Raw genomic sequence first — 12,648 nt, 5'->3', positions numbered from 1 at the left:
CTGAGCGACGAAGGTGCAGCCTTTACACTTCGTTTTCTTTTCGAAAATGGCAACGGACTTCTCTCCTCGCTCCTCGCCGCTAGGCGGTCGTTTTTGCCTGAGAGATACCACCACGAAGGAGTTTTAGCGCACAATTCACTGCAGGTGCAGACCTAGGAAAAGGGCATTCTCCATCTGAAATTTTAAATCGCAATGAAAGGCTATTTTCAGCCCTTTCTCTCTTTTCTCCGCAACGTATTTGGTTAAAAGATATTAAGTAAAATGGCTGAGGCATTTTAAAGCATTTTTTCATTTACGCGACGGATTTTGGCGTTATGAAAAAGAACTTGACAGTGAACTGGTTTTTTTTTGGTTTTGTTTTTGGTTTTTTGTAATTATTTCTAGCCCGCGAACAAGTGCCGGGGGGTGGTGACAGACAGAGCCAGGTGACTATTCCTTTTTTTAGGCGGGAGCTAGCAGTACGTGCATTCTGGTCTAACGCCATACTGTGTAGACTGGCCTTTAAGGGCCTCTGTTCGGGGGGCGGGAGATCAGATAATGTACAATTCGTCAACAGCAGGTTGAGGTCGCGCCAGAAGATGCCCTTGCTGCAGAGGAGCAAAGCAATACTACTTTCAGTAATTTAAACATGTAAATACTTGTATTTCGCTTATCAAATGTGTTCATTGTCCATTGTCTATTTGTGGTTTTTCAGGAATGTTCTTTTGCGGAGCATTGGCCAATTTTCTTGATTCAGTTTTACTCCCTGCTCTACCTTCATGTTGCATATGGCGTACATATATACGTGTGTACCTAAACCACTCAATTCGTACAGAGGCAGGGGCGGATCCAGGATTTTTTTAGGAGGGGGTGCACTCGTCTCTTGCTCTACATCAACGCCAATAAGCCACATAGTTTTGTTTTTGCAGAATACCAGTTGTATTAGAAAACCGCAGGTCATCTCGGGTGGGGGGGGGGGGGGGTTCGCACCCCCTGCACCCTCCCCCTAGATCCGCCCCTGAGAGGCTAAGTGCAAATAAAAGAAAACTAGTGTGAAAAGTTTTGCAGACTCGGCTTACTCTATTTGTTTTCTTTCTCTATTTGAGTTTCGGCTGGTCATCCTAAAATCAAGTTTAGTTCCACATGTTTTGGAGAATATAAAATATAAAACTAAAAAAAACAGTGTTAATTGTCATTTTATTTTTCGCTGTGGCTATATGGCCGGTAACCGGTTTTCAAAACATTAAATGGCCGGCAGTCCTATATTCTCAGTAAATTTCATAAAATCGAAAGATTCTAGCTAATCTAAACTATCATATGTCGATTAAGACAAGTCAAGCGATCCTGAAGTGCTTTATAGATCTCAAGTCCAGTGTTTGGTTTACGCTGGGCTCAGAAGACGAAACCGTGTTTTGTGACACTTACAACTTTTTTCAGCTCGACTGCCGGTCAAGGTTTTCAAAACACTAAATGGCCGGCAGTCCCATATTCTCAATAAATTTCGCAAATCGAAACAATTCAGCCGTTCTTAACCATCATAAGTCGTGATCCTGATCAAAGTCTCTACGCGTTAGTTCCCTTCTGGAGCTGAAATACACTTCAACATTGTCTTGTCCATAGGCGCAAGGGCCGGGGGGGGCGAGGGGGGCTGCAGCCCCCCCAAATTTTGGGCAACTCAGTTTTTTTGGGCAGCAAGAGAAAATTTGGGCAAAGCCAGTTTTTAAAGACGTCTCCATGGTTTCTCCATGGTTATTTGATTGAAGACCTGTACAGCCCCCGAAATGATCCCGACCCCGAAATGATCCCCAACCCTGAAATGATCCCCAAATCGACCCCGAAATGATCCCCATTTCTCTTCACGTCGACTCCGAAATGATCCCCAATTAATTCTTGGAATGGAATGGTATTCCATCACTGAATTATTACAAATCTGTTGCAGCGTTTACGTTCTTAAATCGCGTTTAACATTTCGCTACAGTTTATGTGATTTTTTAGCGTTTTTTTCATCTAATCGCCTTTATGTATACTTTTGCATCTTTAACATTATTTTAAGAAGACTTTTGCTGGGACTGGTCAAACAATGTGAAATAGAGTTTAGTTGCGATATTTCGACTGGCTAATACCAGTCTTCATAAGGTTTATTGAGATATCACGAAATGACCGGAAATTACATAATATGACGTGGTATGGTGTTGGCTACTTTGAAAAGACAAGATAACAAAAAATAAAAGATATACTATATATAGTTACAGTTCATCACGTTTATTGATGCCCAGCGGAGAGGTTCAATTGTCTTAGCTTTATGGATAAGGTGGGCTTCACGTGCTTTCCTGAAAGAATCTCGCCCATTTTTAAGTTTTTCAAAAGGAAGCAAAAGCACATGATTGTCGGAATGATTACGGGTTAGAAAGTGTTCTGAAACTGCAGTATGGAAGTAATTACCAATATGGTTGAGTATAGGTCGTCTGTGTTCATTAAAACGGTCTTTGAGGCGACGTTTGGTTTCTCCAATATATTGTAGATTCAGGGGCGGATCCAGGATTTTTTTAGGAGGGGGTGCACTCCACTGTTGCTCTACTTCAACACCAATAAACCACATAGTTTGTTTTTTTTTTCGCAGAATATCAGTTGTATTAGAAAACCGCAGGTCATCTCAGGGGGGGGGGGGGGGGGTGCGCACCCCCTGCACCCTCCCCCTAGATCCGCCCCTGAGATTACACAGGCGACATTGAATCAAATAGATAACATTAAAAGTTTCACAAGCGATGCAAGGCATGCTGTTTTAACATCATTTTTAGAATTTAACACCTATGCAGTTTTCTCTATAACCCGGGCTATAATCACCTAAGCCGAAATAATTTTAAAAAATGTTATGTTTCTTGATGTTATCAGTTGCAGTTCATGGTGTTACTAAAAATATACTAGATTTTGTGTATTTTTTTGAAAATTATATTTTCGTTTACTGATCCAGTTCAAAGTGTAATCCCAAATTAATGTCATGTGGGCAACTGAAGATTATTAGTGAAACTTAAGTTATAATGTTGTGCATTTTGCACGATCCTTAGTTCTAGGATATCATTCCATTCCAAGAATTAATTGGGGATCATTTCGGGGTCGACGTGAAGAGAAATGTAGATCATTTCGGGGTCGGCATCATTTCGGGGTCGATTTGGGGATCATTTCAGGGTTGGGGATCATTTCGGGGTCGGGATCATTTCGGGGGCTGTACAGACCTGAATATTAACCTGAAGTCGGCGTAATAATCCAGTTACATTCACACGAGACAGTGGTTACCTAGCATCATAAGTAATTTATATATTTGTAGTTTTTTATTGTTGGGCACTGTACTGCACTGCACTAGCTGGCATGGGTTATTTCCAGTTGTGAATTGATTAGAATAAACTTCGCATAACTTTCTAGAATCATCTCCACTCGAAGAACAGTGTAAGGCAGATTGGATTAGTAATGGGTCTGAAAATGAAGAAGTGGCTGACTAATTTTCAGTTTGAATTTCGAGAAGAATCTGAATTCTTTTAAAGAATCTATCGTTAGGTTTAAAATTATTCGCTAATTTGGTAAAGTAGACCGAAATGTTTACAAAACCGCTAACAAGAGCGCCTTGATACATACTAATCAAATCCCTCGTTCTAGCAATCGGTGCAGAGCTGTCTCCACGATCTTTCACACACGTTTTTAAATAGATTAAAACTACTATGAGGTTAAATTGCATGTCAAAAGCGCTTCGTTTTCTACAGATAACGGCCAAACATCAAGATACTTCCTTTTCTTACCGTATTTATTACGATGAAAACTTCACCCCAAAATATCTTGATAACGCTCTTACACATTTTGCTTAAACTTCATGAACATCGAGGCGACCGTATTGGAGGAAAAAGCTCCTGTGAACGATTTTGTAAGGTTCCCAATGCCGAGAACTATTGCTGAAGTGAAATAGGTAGTGGCGTCATTTCGTTGCTGTGATAACTCCGATGTCATTGGAACCCTGATCATGACAAATTTTCATCTTAATACAACTGTGGTGGCAATTTTTCCAAATGCTTGTTTATGGCGACGTAGTTTATACTCAAACTTGGTATTGACCCTGAAAACTAACTGTATCAAGCCACCTTCATATGCCAGTACGGCCTACGTTGTTGTAATACGGCCCTCCTTTCTTTCCGACTCTTTCGTAAAAATTTGGGCAACCTGCGAGATTTTTTTGGGCAAATGGTTTACCGCCCCGCCTGTCGACGTTATGAAGAAACAAGCTCAGCTCCAGAAGGGAAATAACGCGTAGAGACTTTTCCCGCCGGTTTTCCGCGAAGGTCAAGATGTTATGACGTCAAACGTCGCCTGTCAAGCCATGCTTTGGACAGAAAATAGTAACGAACATCCAAAGACTCGAGACCAACAAAAACATGATATAGAAATCCCACAAAACCGGCTGGTTTAATCAGGATCACGACTAATGATAGTTCAGAACGGCTGAATTTTTTTCGATTTGTGAAATTTACTGAGAATATAGGACTGCCGGCCATTTAGTGTTTTGAAAACCTTGACCGGCAGTCGAGCTGAAAAAAGTTTTAAGTGTCTGAAAGGCACGGTTTCGTCTTCTGAGCCCAGCGTAAACCAAACGCTAGACTTGAGATCTATAAAGCACTTCAGGATCGCTTGACTTGTCTTAATCGACATATGATAGTTTAGATTAGCTAGAATCTTTCCATTTTATGAAATTTACTGATAATATAGGATTGCCGGCCATTTAGTGTTTTAAAAACCTTGACCGGTTACCGGCCATATAGCCTAAGCGTTTATTTTTTTTCTTGTACACTCGTGCGATGATTTATCCTTTTCTGTATAGTTGTGTGACCAGACTCAAATCACACACGGGCTTTCATCACGCAACACAGCGTTTAGTCCGAGGCTAAACGACGGAAGATTTCAGTAAACTGCGGCCACTTGCAGTTGAAACGACTGTGGTAAGTAAATTCTTAGGGATCTCGAATCCTATTTAGAGCTAGCACGCCGTTTCTAGCGGCTTAATTTTAGGTGCAGAAACTCGAGGTCAATATTTACACTGAATGATGAGAACTTAATCTGAGCTTCGTCTTTTTCAGCTACTTGCGTGCAATCAAATGCAGTGTTAATCTACTTAGTTTCTTTTTATAACCATCAAATTGAAAAGCGTTTTTCAAAGGATTTTAAGAGCTTCCCGTAATGTGCCCTTCTAAAAGAAGCTAAATTTGCAAAAACTTTTGTGTGCCTACAGTCGTGGCTACAATTGTCTGAAAATTCTGGGTGTGGCCGTAAAAGGTCAAAACTCGACGACTTTTTGTCAGTAGACACGTCTTCAAAAAACACTCGTAAACAGTACTCTGTTGAAAAAAAATATTTGCCGTACCTTGTTAAGGCAGTTTTTGGCGCACACGCCCGTTTATATTCGGCATGTTTTGCAACCCGGTAAGTACAACTATTGCTCTCAGTCCGAGGCGCAGGAAGAGAGCCAAAATACAAATGTAACATTATTTTGGGTGAAAGCTATTGACTATAGCATAGGCTGATATGCTCCAAATGTTAAAGTAAGATATAGTGCGTTCACCATTTCCCCAAAAAATCATTTGGATCGCGACATTGCAGCTGACTTATTCCTTAGCAGCTCCCCCATTCTTTACAACATTCACTCACATGCCAATTTGCCAAGCGAGCAAACTATGAGGCTGAGTGAAGATTTGCCGAATTCTAGAGGCCACTTTCTCTAGCTGAATAACTCTAGTTAAGCCCTTGTAGCACTGCTTTTCGAAACTGGTTTCAGAAAACGAGAATAAAGTACGCTCTTGATTTAGAATAAGGCGTCTATTGTCTTCGTTAATCTAATTGAAAAAGGTAACACATGCAAAGTCATCACACACCACATCACTCCACTCTCGTAGCCGAAAATAATTCCTTTATATTAGCGATAACGACAAAATAGCCTAATTGACTTGTTCGGGGCTTTGCAACGACTTAACCAAACGAATTTTCATAGACATTTAAGCTTAATTCTTAGTAAAATACGACATTACTCCTTGGATAGCGTTAAAATTAAACTAACTTTGCTAATTGACCTTTATGGGGCACTGTTTAAATGGAGTAATGTTGCGAAACAGTTGTTAAATTTATCCCCGTAGATAAATGCGACAAAAGCTGTCCATATTCTTACATGGTTTACATGTTTTTGCCCTTTCCTTGTTTGAAAGTTGGTTCATTGTGCATATATTTCGCATTTTCTTATGGAGTAATGTGATGGAGTAATGTGGAAACCCATGTTGTTTACTGTTCTCAAATTAACTGAATGATTGACAGGCGACGCGAGCACAGCAATTTCTATATGAACACTGAACATGGCTGAATAAACTCTTTTATAGAGGTTCCGTATTACTTTCAGGCCTTACGAAAATACAGTCTAGAATATTTTAATTCAGCACTTATCTCACTCCTACCTCGCAACTACAAACATCACGTTTTTCTAGGACAGTTTAACACCGCCAGAATGAAAGAAAAGAACTTTATTGTGGCAGCCTTTATGCCACTTCTATTTGTAACATCTTTCAAAATATTTCGCTGATAGGAAACGGCAAAAGTTAACCAGGAATAATGCCGCTGATGAAAAAGATACATGGATACATGACAACGACAGCAATCGTATAGCATTTTTTACTTAAAAATACCCTCATGACTTTTCGTTAAATCTAGTGAAACGGACCACCTGTGGCCATTCTTTCCACATAGTCCACGCGAAGAAAGCGTCCTCTTGCTTCATGAGGAAAATTAAAGGCCTTAGATGTTTTCTTCTGACGTTCTTAAAAGAAAGCGTTTTCACCCAGTGGATTTGTGGTCACGCTATGAAATGTCACACACGTCAGATGCAAAATTCTTCTATTTATGATTTTACCGAAATATCACCTTCATTATATTTTTTATATAGTTTTTCAAGTGCATTATCAGCACAGTTCCAGGGCGAGATATCTCAATCAAATGTTAAATGCGACAAGTTTTATAAGCGTTTAAAGTTGATTTCCTATTCTCCTAAAATCATCGTCAAAAGGGTTGGGAAGGTTGCCTTTTTTACCTCTTCTTTTCCTTCCTCCCCCCGCCCCTGGCCCAATGTTAATCAAAACGTTAATGTTTGTGCGTGTATTTGTTCTGTTATATCCCAACATTGAATAGGGGGGACGGGGGATATTTAGCAAAAGAGAAAACTCTCTTTTTTCAGGATTAAAATGGACTACTGTTAAGTTGTGCAACCTTCCCAACTACTTTTGTCTGTGATTGTAGCTTGTTTCAGCGTTCCAACGTGCGAAACTACCCTGCACGTTTCGGTGTCTCAGCGACGCACTTTTGTAATGCCGCCAAAAATTTTTTAACACAAGAAACGGCAAAGGATGTGCTTTAAAATAGTGTTTGTTTCATGTTTAGATTCCATGTATTAATTGTTTTTTTCGATGGTGAAGTTAGGTCAAATTTGCCATTTTTGAAAAGAGCCGAAATCGTGTTTCTTCTTGCGGCCGACACAGCCACATTTAAGCAGCTTATCTAAAGATAATTGCTGAATTATAAAGTACAAGTCTGTGTTTGCTTTGTGACTTGATTTCATTTAGAGATATCATCCCGTTTTTATGTACGAGCGCGAAGAAACTGCTTAATTTTCGCTAATTTCATACTCGAAAGAGCACCGATTTAGCGTTTTCCAAACTTTGCCCGATTCAGGAAAAAATAAAAAGCCGTTACAAGTTTTAACGTGATCTTTTAAATAAGTGTACTATAGAGATTATGTGCGCAAAATATGAAGAAATTCAAAAATTCACGACTATCAACCGATTCTCGAAAATTACAGACATTGGCTCTTAAATAAGTTTACATGCATGAAGTCCTAGAACAGTCCTATAACAGTCCATATAAACTAGTGACAAATAAACTAACAATAAACTATGAGAATCCTGCCCTAGTTCAATTCAGGCTTAAAAAGTGAAGTTTTAGTTTCTTTTTAAAGTTAGTAGTGGTAAGGCTGTCACGGACAGTCAAGGGGATATCGTTCCAAATAGTCGGGGCTTGAGAACTAATCGCAAATTGATACCTGAGGGACATTTACTCCTTACAGATAACTGACTTAAAGATGAGTCGAAAATTTTAGTTTCGTTTCCTCGCACTAGAGTTTTGACGGAGCTCTAACTGATCACTCTGTGAGTAAGACGGCGGTAGAGAAAAAGTGGAGTCAAAAAAGAAGTCAGTTTGCCTTTAATAAATTACATGTGAATGAAGATAACGCACAACTAGAGTGATCAGTGCGAAGTTTAGAATCGGCCCTTTCGCGTGGGAAGTTAGTCCCCTGAATACACTCGTCGGACGCGCAATAAAGAGATTGAAGTCAAAAAAAAGAGGGACGTTTAATATAGACAACGATAGCAAGAAATATTTATTGAAAAGTTGTGCCGCGCTCTATAAAGAGAATTGTAGGCTCTATGTAAATTTTCAGTCGAAAACAGAGTCGAAAATGGTCATATTCGCTCAGATGAAACCGCCAATAACCAATCTGAACCTAGATAAACTTATAACATAACCGAAACTGTATAACTATGTAGTTAAGCGTGAATCAGATATCTTGAAAACAATTTTGTTGGAGTAGCAAACGCAAGCCGCAAGTGCTCTGATGTCTTTAAATTTCGCGCGCGACTGGCTTCTCAATGTTGTCTGCTGTTCAAAGCGACCCCGTATTGTTTTTTCATGGCAACCATTGTTTCGACTAAGACAATGACTTCACTCCGACTGCGCGCTAACTTTAAACTTCATATTTTCAAACTTGAAAGTCTGCAACTTAATCGAGTCAAATTTTCGCGAAAAAGCTATCCACGTGTAGGTATGGCCTTTGTCTTAAATAATCCGCTCTATAATCTTCTGATTATTTTTGAAGAAATTCGATGTTTAACTTGGACAAGAGTCGTTTTCCATACTGAAAATACTGTAAAAAGCCTGATTTTCAATGCTAAAAGTCTGCACGCAATTCTCATTTATTTTACTTGAAATTTAGCTGATAGATAGATTAATCCTTTAACTTAAAGAATCCGCTCTGTAATGTTAAAGAATTCATCTTTTTAAGGACCGAAATGACGACTTTAGTCACTCTGCTGCGCCAAAATCGCCCGTTTTCTCTATTATTATGCCGCTTCCTTGGCACATTCACGCCTGATTAGCCCACCTCAATGGCTCATTGATATGGGTAAATGTCCGACCATTTCTTCCGATGTAACATATTGTTTGCCACTCAATATTAAGGTCGGTACACACTAGGCGACAAGTTGCAGCAACACGGTGAGGCGACACGTCGCAGCGACAAATCGCTTCGCGTGTACTAGAGAATTTTGAGAAAATGCTTGTCGCTGCAACAGAATTTTGTCGCCGCAACAAGTCGCACAGATTCAGTCTGATTTGATTTTTTGCGTCTTGTTGCAGCGACAAAATTCCGTTGCGGAGGCAAAGATTTTCACAAAGATTCTCCAGTACACACGAAGCGATTAGTCGGTGCGACGTGTCGCCTCACCGTGTTGCTGCAACTTGTTGCCCGATCTGTTCACATGGAGTGATCTGTCGCTGCGACGTGTTGCTGCAACTCGCCTAGTGTGTACCGACCTTTAAGGTCGGTACACACTAGGCGACAAGTTGCAGCAACATGTCGCGGCGACACGTTGCAGCGACAAATCGCTTCGTGTGTACTGGAGAATTTTTGTGAAAATCTTTGTTGCTGCAACAGAATTAGTCGCCGCAACAAGTCGCACAGATTCAGTCTGATTTGATTTTTTGCGACTTGTTGCAGCGACAAAATTCTGTTGCGGAGACAAAGATTTTCACAAAAATTCTCGAGTACACACGAAGCGATTTGTCGCTGCGACGTGTCGCCTCACCTTGTTGCTGCAACTAGTCGCCCGACCTGTACACATAGAGTGATCTGTCGCCGCGACGTGTTGCAGCAACTTGTCGCCTAGTGTGTACCAACAATTACAATATAAATTCTATCGAATTATCAATGTTAGGAATTTTAATGTATGTCACATGCCGTTCAACCTTTTAGACGTTCTTTTAATTCTTCCAAAATAGTAGTTCCTAACTTAAAGGGACAGTGTCCCGGTTATGCGCACGCGCGAGCGTCATCTGTTTTTTCTTTTAAAGACAATAGAACTGTCAAATTGAATCGACAAGATTTCCTTCCGGGCCGCACCGCCGACAGAGATTTGTTGTTTATATTCTCAAGTAGTATTTTAGACTTTCGAAGAAGTCTTTCGTCTTATATAAAAATTTGGCTCGCGGTTCGAAGACTCATCGCGATTTTATCGCTAGCTGGGCCGCCTCGCGACCCGAAAATCTCGTTCCGCTCGCTTTAAAAACATATTTTCTAATTTGAAACTCGTGTCAGAGGTCAATCGCTCCAAGTCCAGTAATATCTGCCTGATTTGCTCGCGTTCTAGCCTCAAACGTTTGAAAGACATAAATAAAAATGCAATCTCAACGCTATGAATCATCACAAAGATTAGTCAAGAATGATATTATGATTCATGTCACTAGTTTTTCAAAACGTGTAGCGCCTGTTTGTTCGATTTTGTCGGCCGTAAGGAGATTCATTGAAAAGTTTACTAACGCGTCGTTGCAAAACATTCTGCTTCACGAAGCTCCCCTCCACAAGATCTCCTCAGTCACATCAATGTCTCAACGGTTTCTTTCTTACAGTCTTTATTGTTGCTGTTTCATTTCTGCGTATTCCTTTCACAATTATCTGAGCTTGTATGGAAGCTAGCAGAAGAAATAAGCCTTGAATCGGCATCAAAGTGCTTCCAATCTTTTGGTCCTCCGGCCAACGGCAATAAAAGTAACGCCAAAAAATCCAGATTTTGCCCAAATAAAAACTTAACAGGAACAAAATATCATTGATCTATTATTCTGAGAAGTTTTAGTGTCGTATTGAACCCGGCCAAGCGCGATGCAAACGGATTTTTCAAGATTCTCTTACTCTCCTCGCATCTTTTGATTTCGCGACATCCTGTCCAAAAATCAAAGTTTGGTGCATGCGCAGTAACGGGATACTGTTCCTTTAAGGTATCACCCAGGGGAAAAAAAATCATCATTTTTCTAAATTTGCAATTTTTAGACGATTAAATAGAACTCATCAATAGCTTTCTTTTAAAAAAAATTCCAGGAAAAAATGTTTTTTTCTGTGCAGACTTATGGAGTGAGTGCAAATGTTTTTTCTATGCAAATTATTTTAATTGATCGTTGACAAGTCCTGTCATACTTGATACGCGTGCCGCTGTTGAACGAAGCTAATCACGCAATTTGACAGAAATCGAGCTCACTATTTTTCCCTGGAGTTTGAAAGAGAATGCCTCCAAAGAGGAAAAACGAGCTTGTTCGTTTTCGTCCTCGACTCCAAGACGAAAGACGACAAAATCGTTTTGCCGCCAAAGAGTGGGCTTCGAAATTAGCAGAGAGCGACAAGGGCTCCCACTACAATCAAGAAAAATGGCTAAAAGATGATAAAGCTCCTGAAAAACCCATTAAAACTACCGCAGAATCGAGTTTCACGAGTTCGTTAGCGAGCGGAGCGAGCTTTTAGGCCGCGAAGCAGCCAAGCGAGAGACGAAGTCGCGAGAGGTCCCTAGCCTGTGTACAGACGTCCCCCCTCCCTCAGAAAAAATCATGGCTTTAACATTACAACCAATCAGAAGCTGTCTCCAACATTCCGGGGAAAAGGGGACACGATTACCGTCGGCGATTCACAGACGTCTCTTCTCCCGATTTTTTCTGAGGGAGGGGGGACGTCTGTACACAGGCTAGAGGTCCCGCGCCATATAAAAATCGGACGAGGTACTGTTTTGAAAGTCTATTGTAGCGGAAAGAAGCTTTAAGAAAAACTCCAGGAAGCGGTTTGTTGTCGATTTTTCCAGGGAAGTGTCGAACTTTTAAAAAATGTATCGAGTAAAAGTGGGCTTGGCTCAACTTGGCTTGTTCGGTGCGAAAATAAAAAACTGCAAGTTGCAAATAACTAATGAAGCTTTCTCGACAACAGAAAGGATCGAACAGAGCAGAGCCTTTGAAATAAATTGTTCATCTTTTGTTGGGTTTTTTTTTCAACTTTTCCTGCTGGGTCACTATTATTGTCTCTTCTCTGGTATGCATCAACAATGACAGCTTTAGTGTTATAATCTGTTATAATCTCGTCACGGGTAATACGCCGCCAAAAATCTTTTTCCACTGTTTTCTCGAAATGAAAATCAGGGCAAGTTGAGGGTACGTTTTAAACTCCAAGTCGGCAACCCGTGAACCAATTTGGATTTCTTTCTTCGTTTTCGAGTTAGAGAATTTTTTTCACATGTAGTGCTAATGATTTGCTATCCCTAACTTCACCTGCTTATAACAACAGAACAAACGCACTTGTCAAAAATCTGAGACACGGTTTTTTAGTCAAACGTATTAAGAAGCGAATGCGTTCTTAATTGGCTTCTTCCGTTAATTTTTGGCTGGACTGGACTTAAATTTACAGTGACGCCCACTTTCACAAAAAGCTTCTCATTTATAAATCGCGTTAATATTTTGATTTTTTGAAATAAGCAATAATCTGAAACTATTAAGCTTTCAGAAAATGTA

The 12,648-nt window shown here is 40.1% G+C and overlaps 1 protein-coding gene across 1 annotated transcript in view; it reads right to left on the bottom strand.

Moving 5' to 3' along the window:
• The window catches only part of LOC140930396 (serine/threonine-protein kinase tousled-like 1), a 109,804-nt gene that overhangs the window by 61,318 nt on the left and 35,838 nt on the right, over positions 1–12,648 (bottom strand). The window lies entirely within an intron of this gene.

The sequence above is a fragment of the Porites lutea genome, chromosome 3 (genome assembly GCF_958299795.1).
Source record: "Porites lutea chromosome 3, jaPorLute2.1, whole genome shotgun sequence".
NCBI lineage: Eukaryota > Metazoa > Cnidaria > Anthozoa > Scleractinia > Poritidae > Porites > Porites lutea.
The sequence above is the reverse complement of the archived record's forward strand: the minus strand, read 5'-3'. Positions and strand labels throughout refer to the sequence as shown.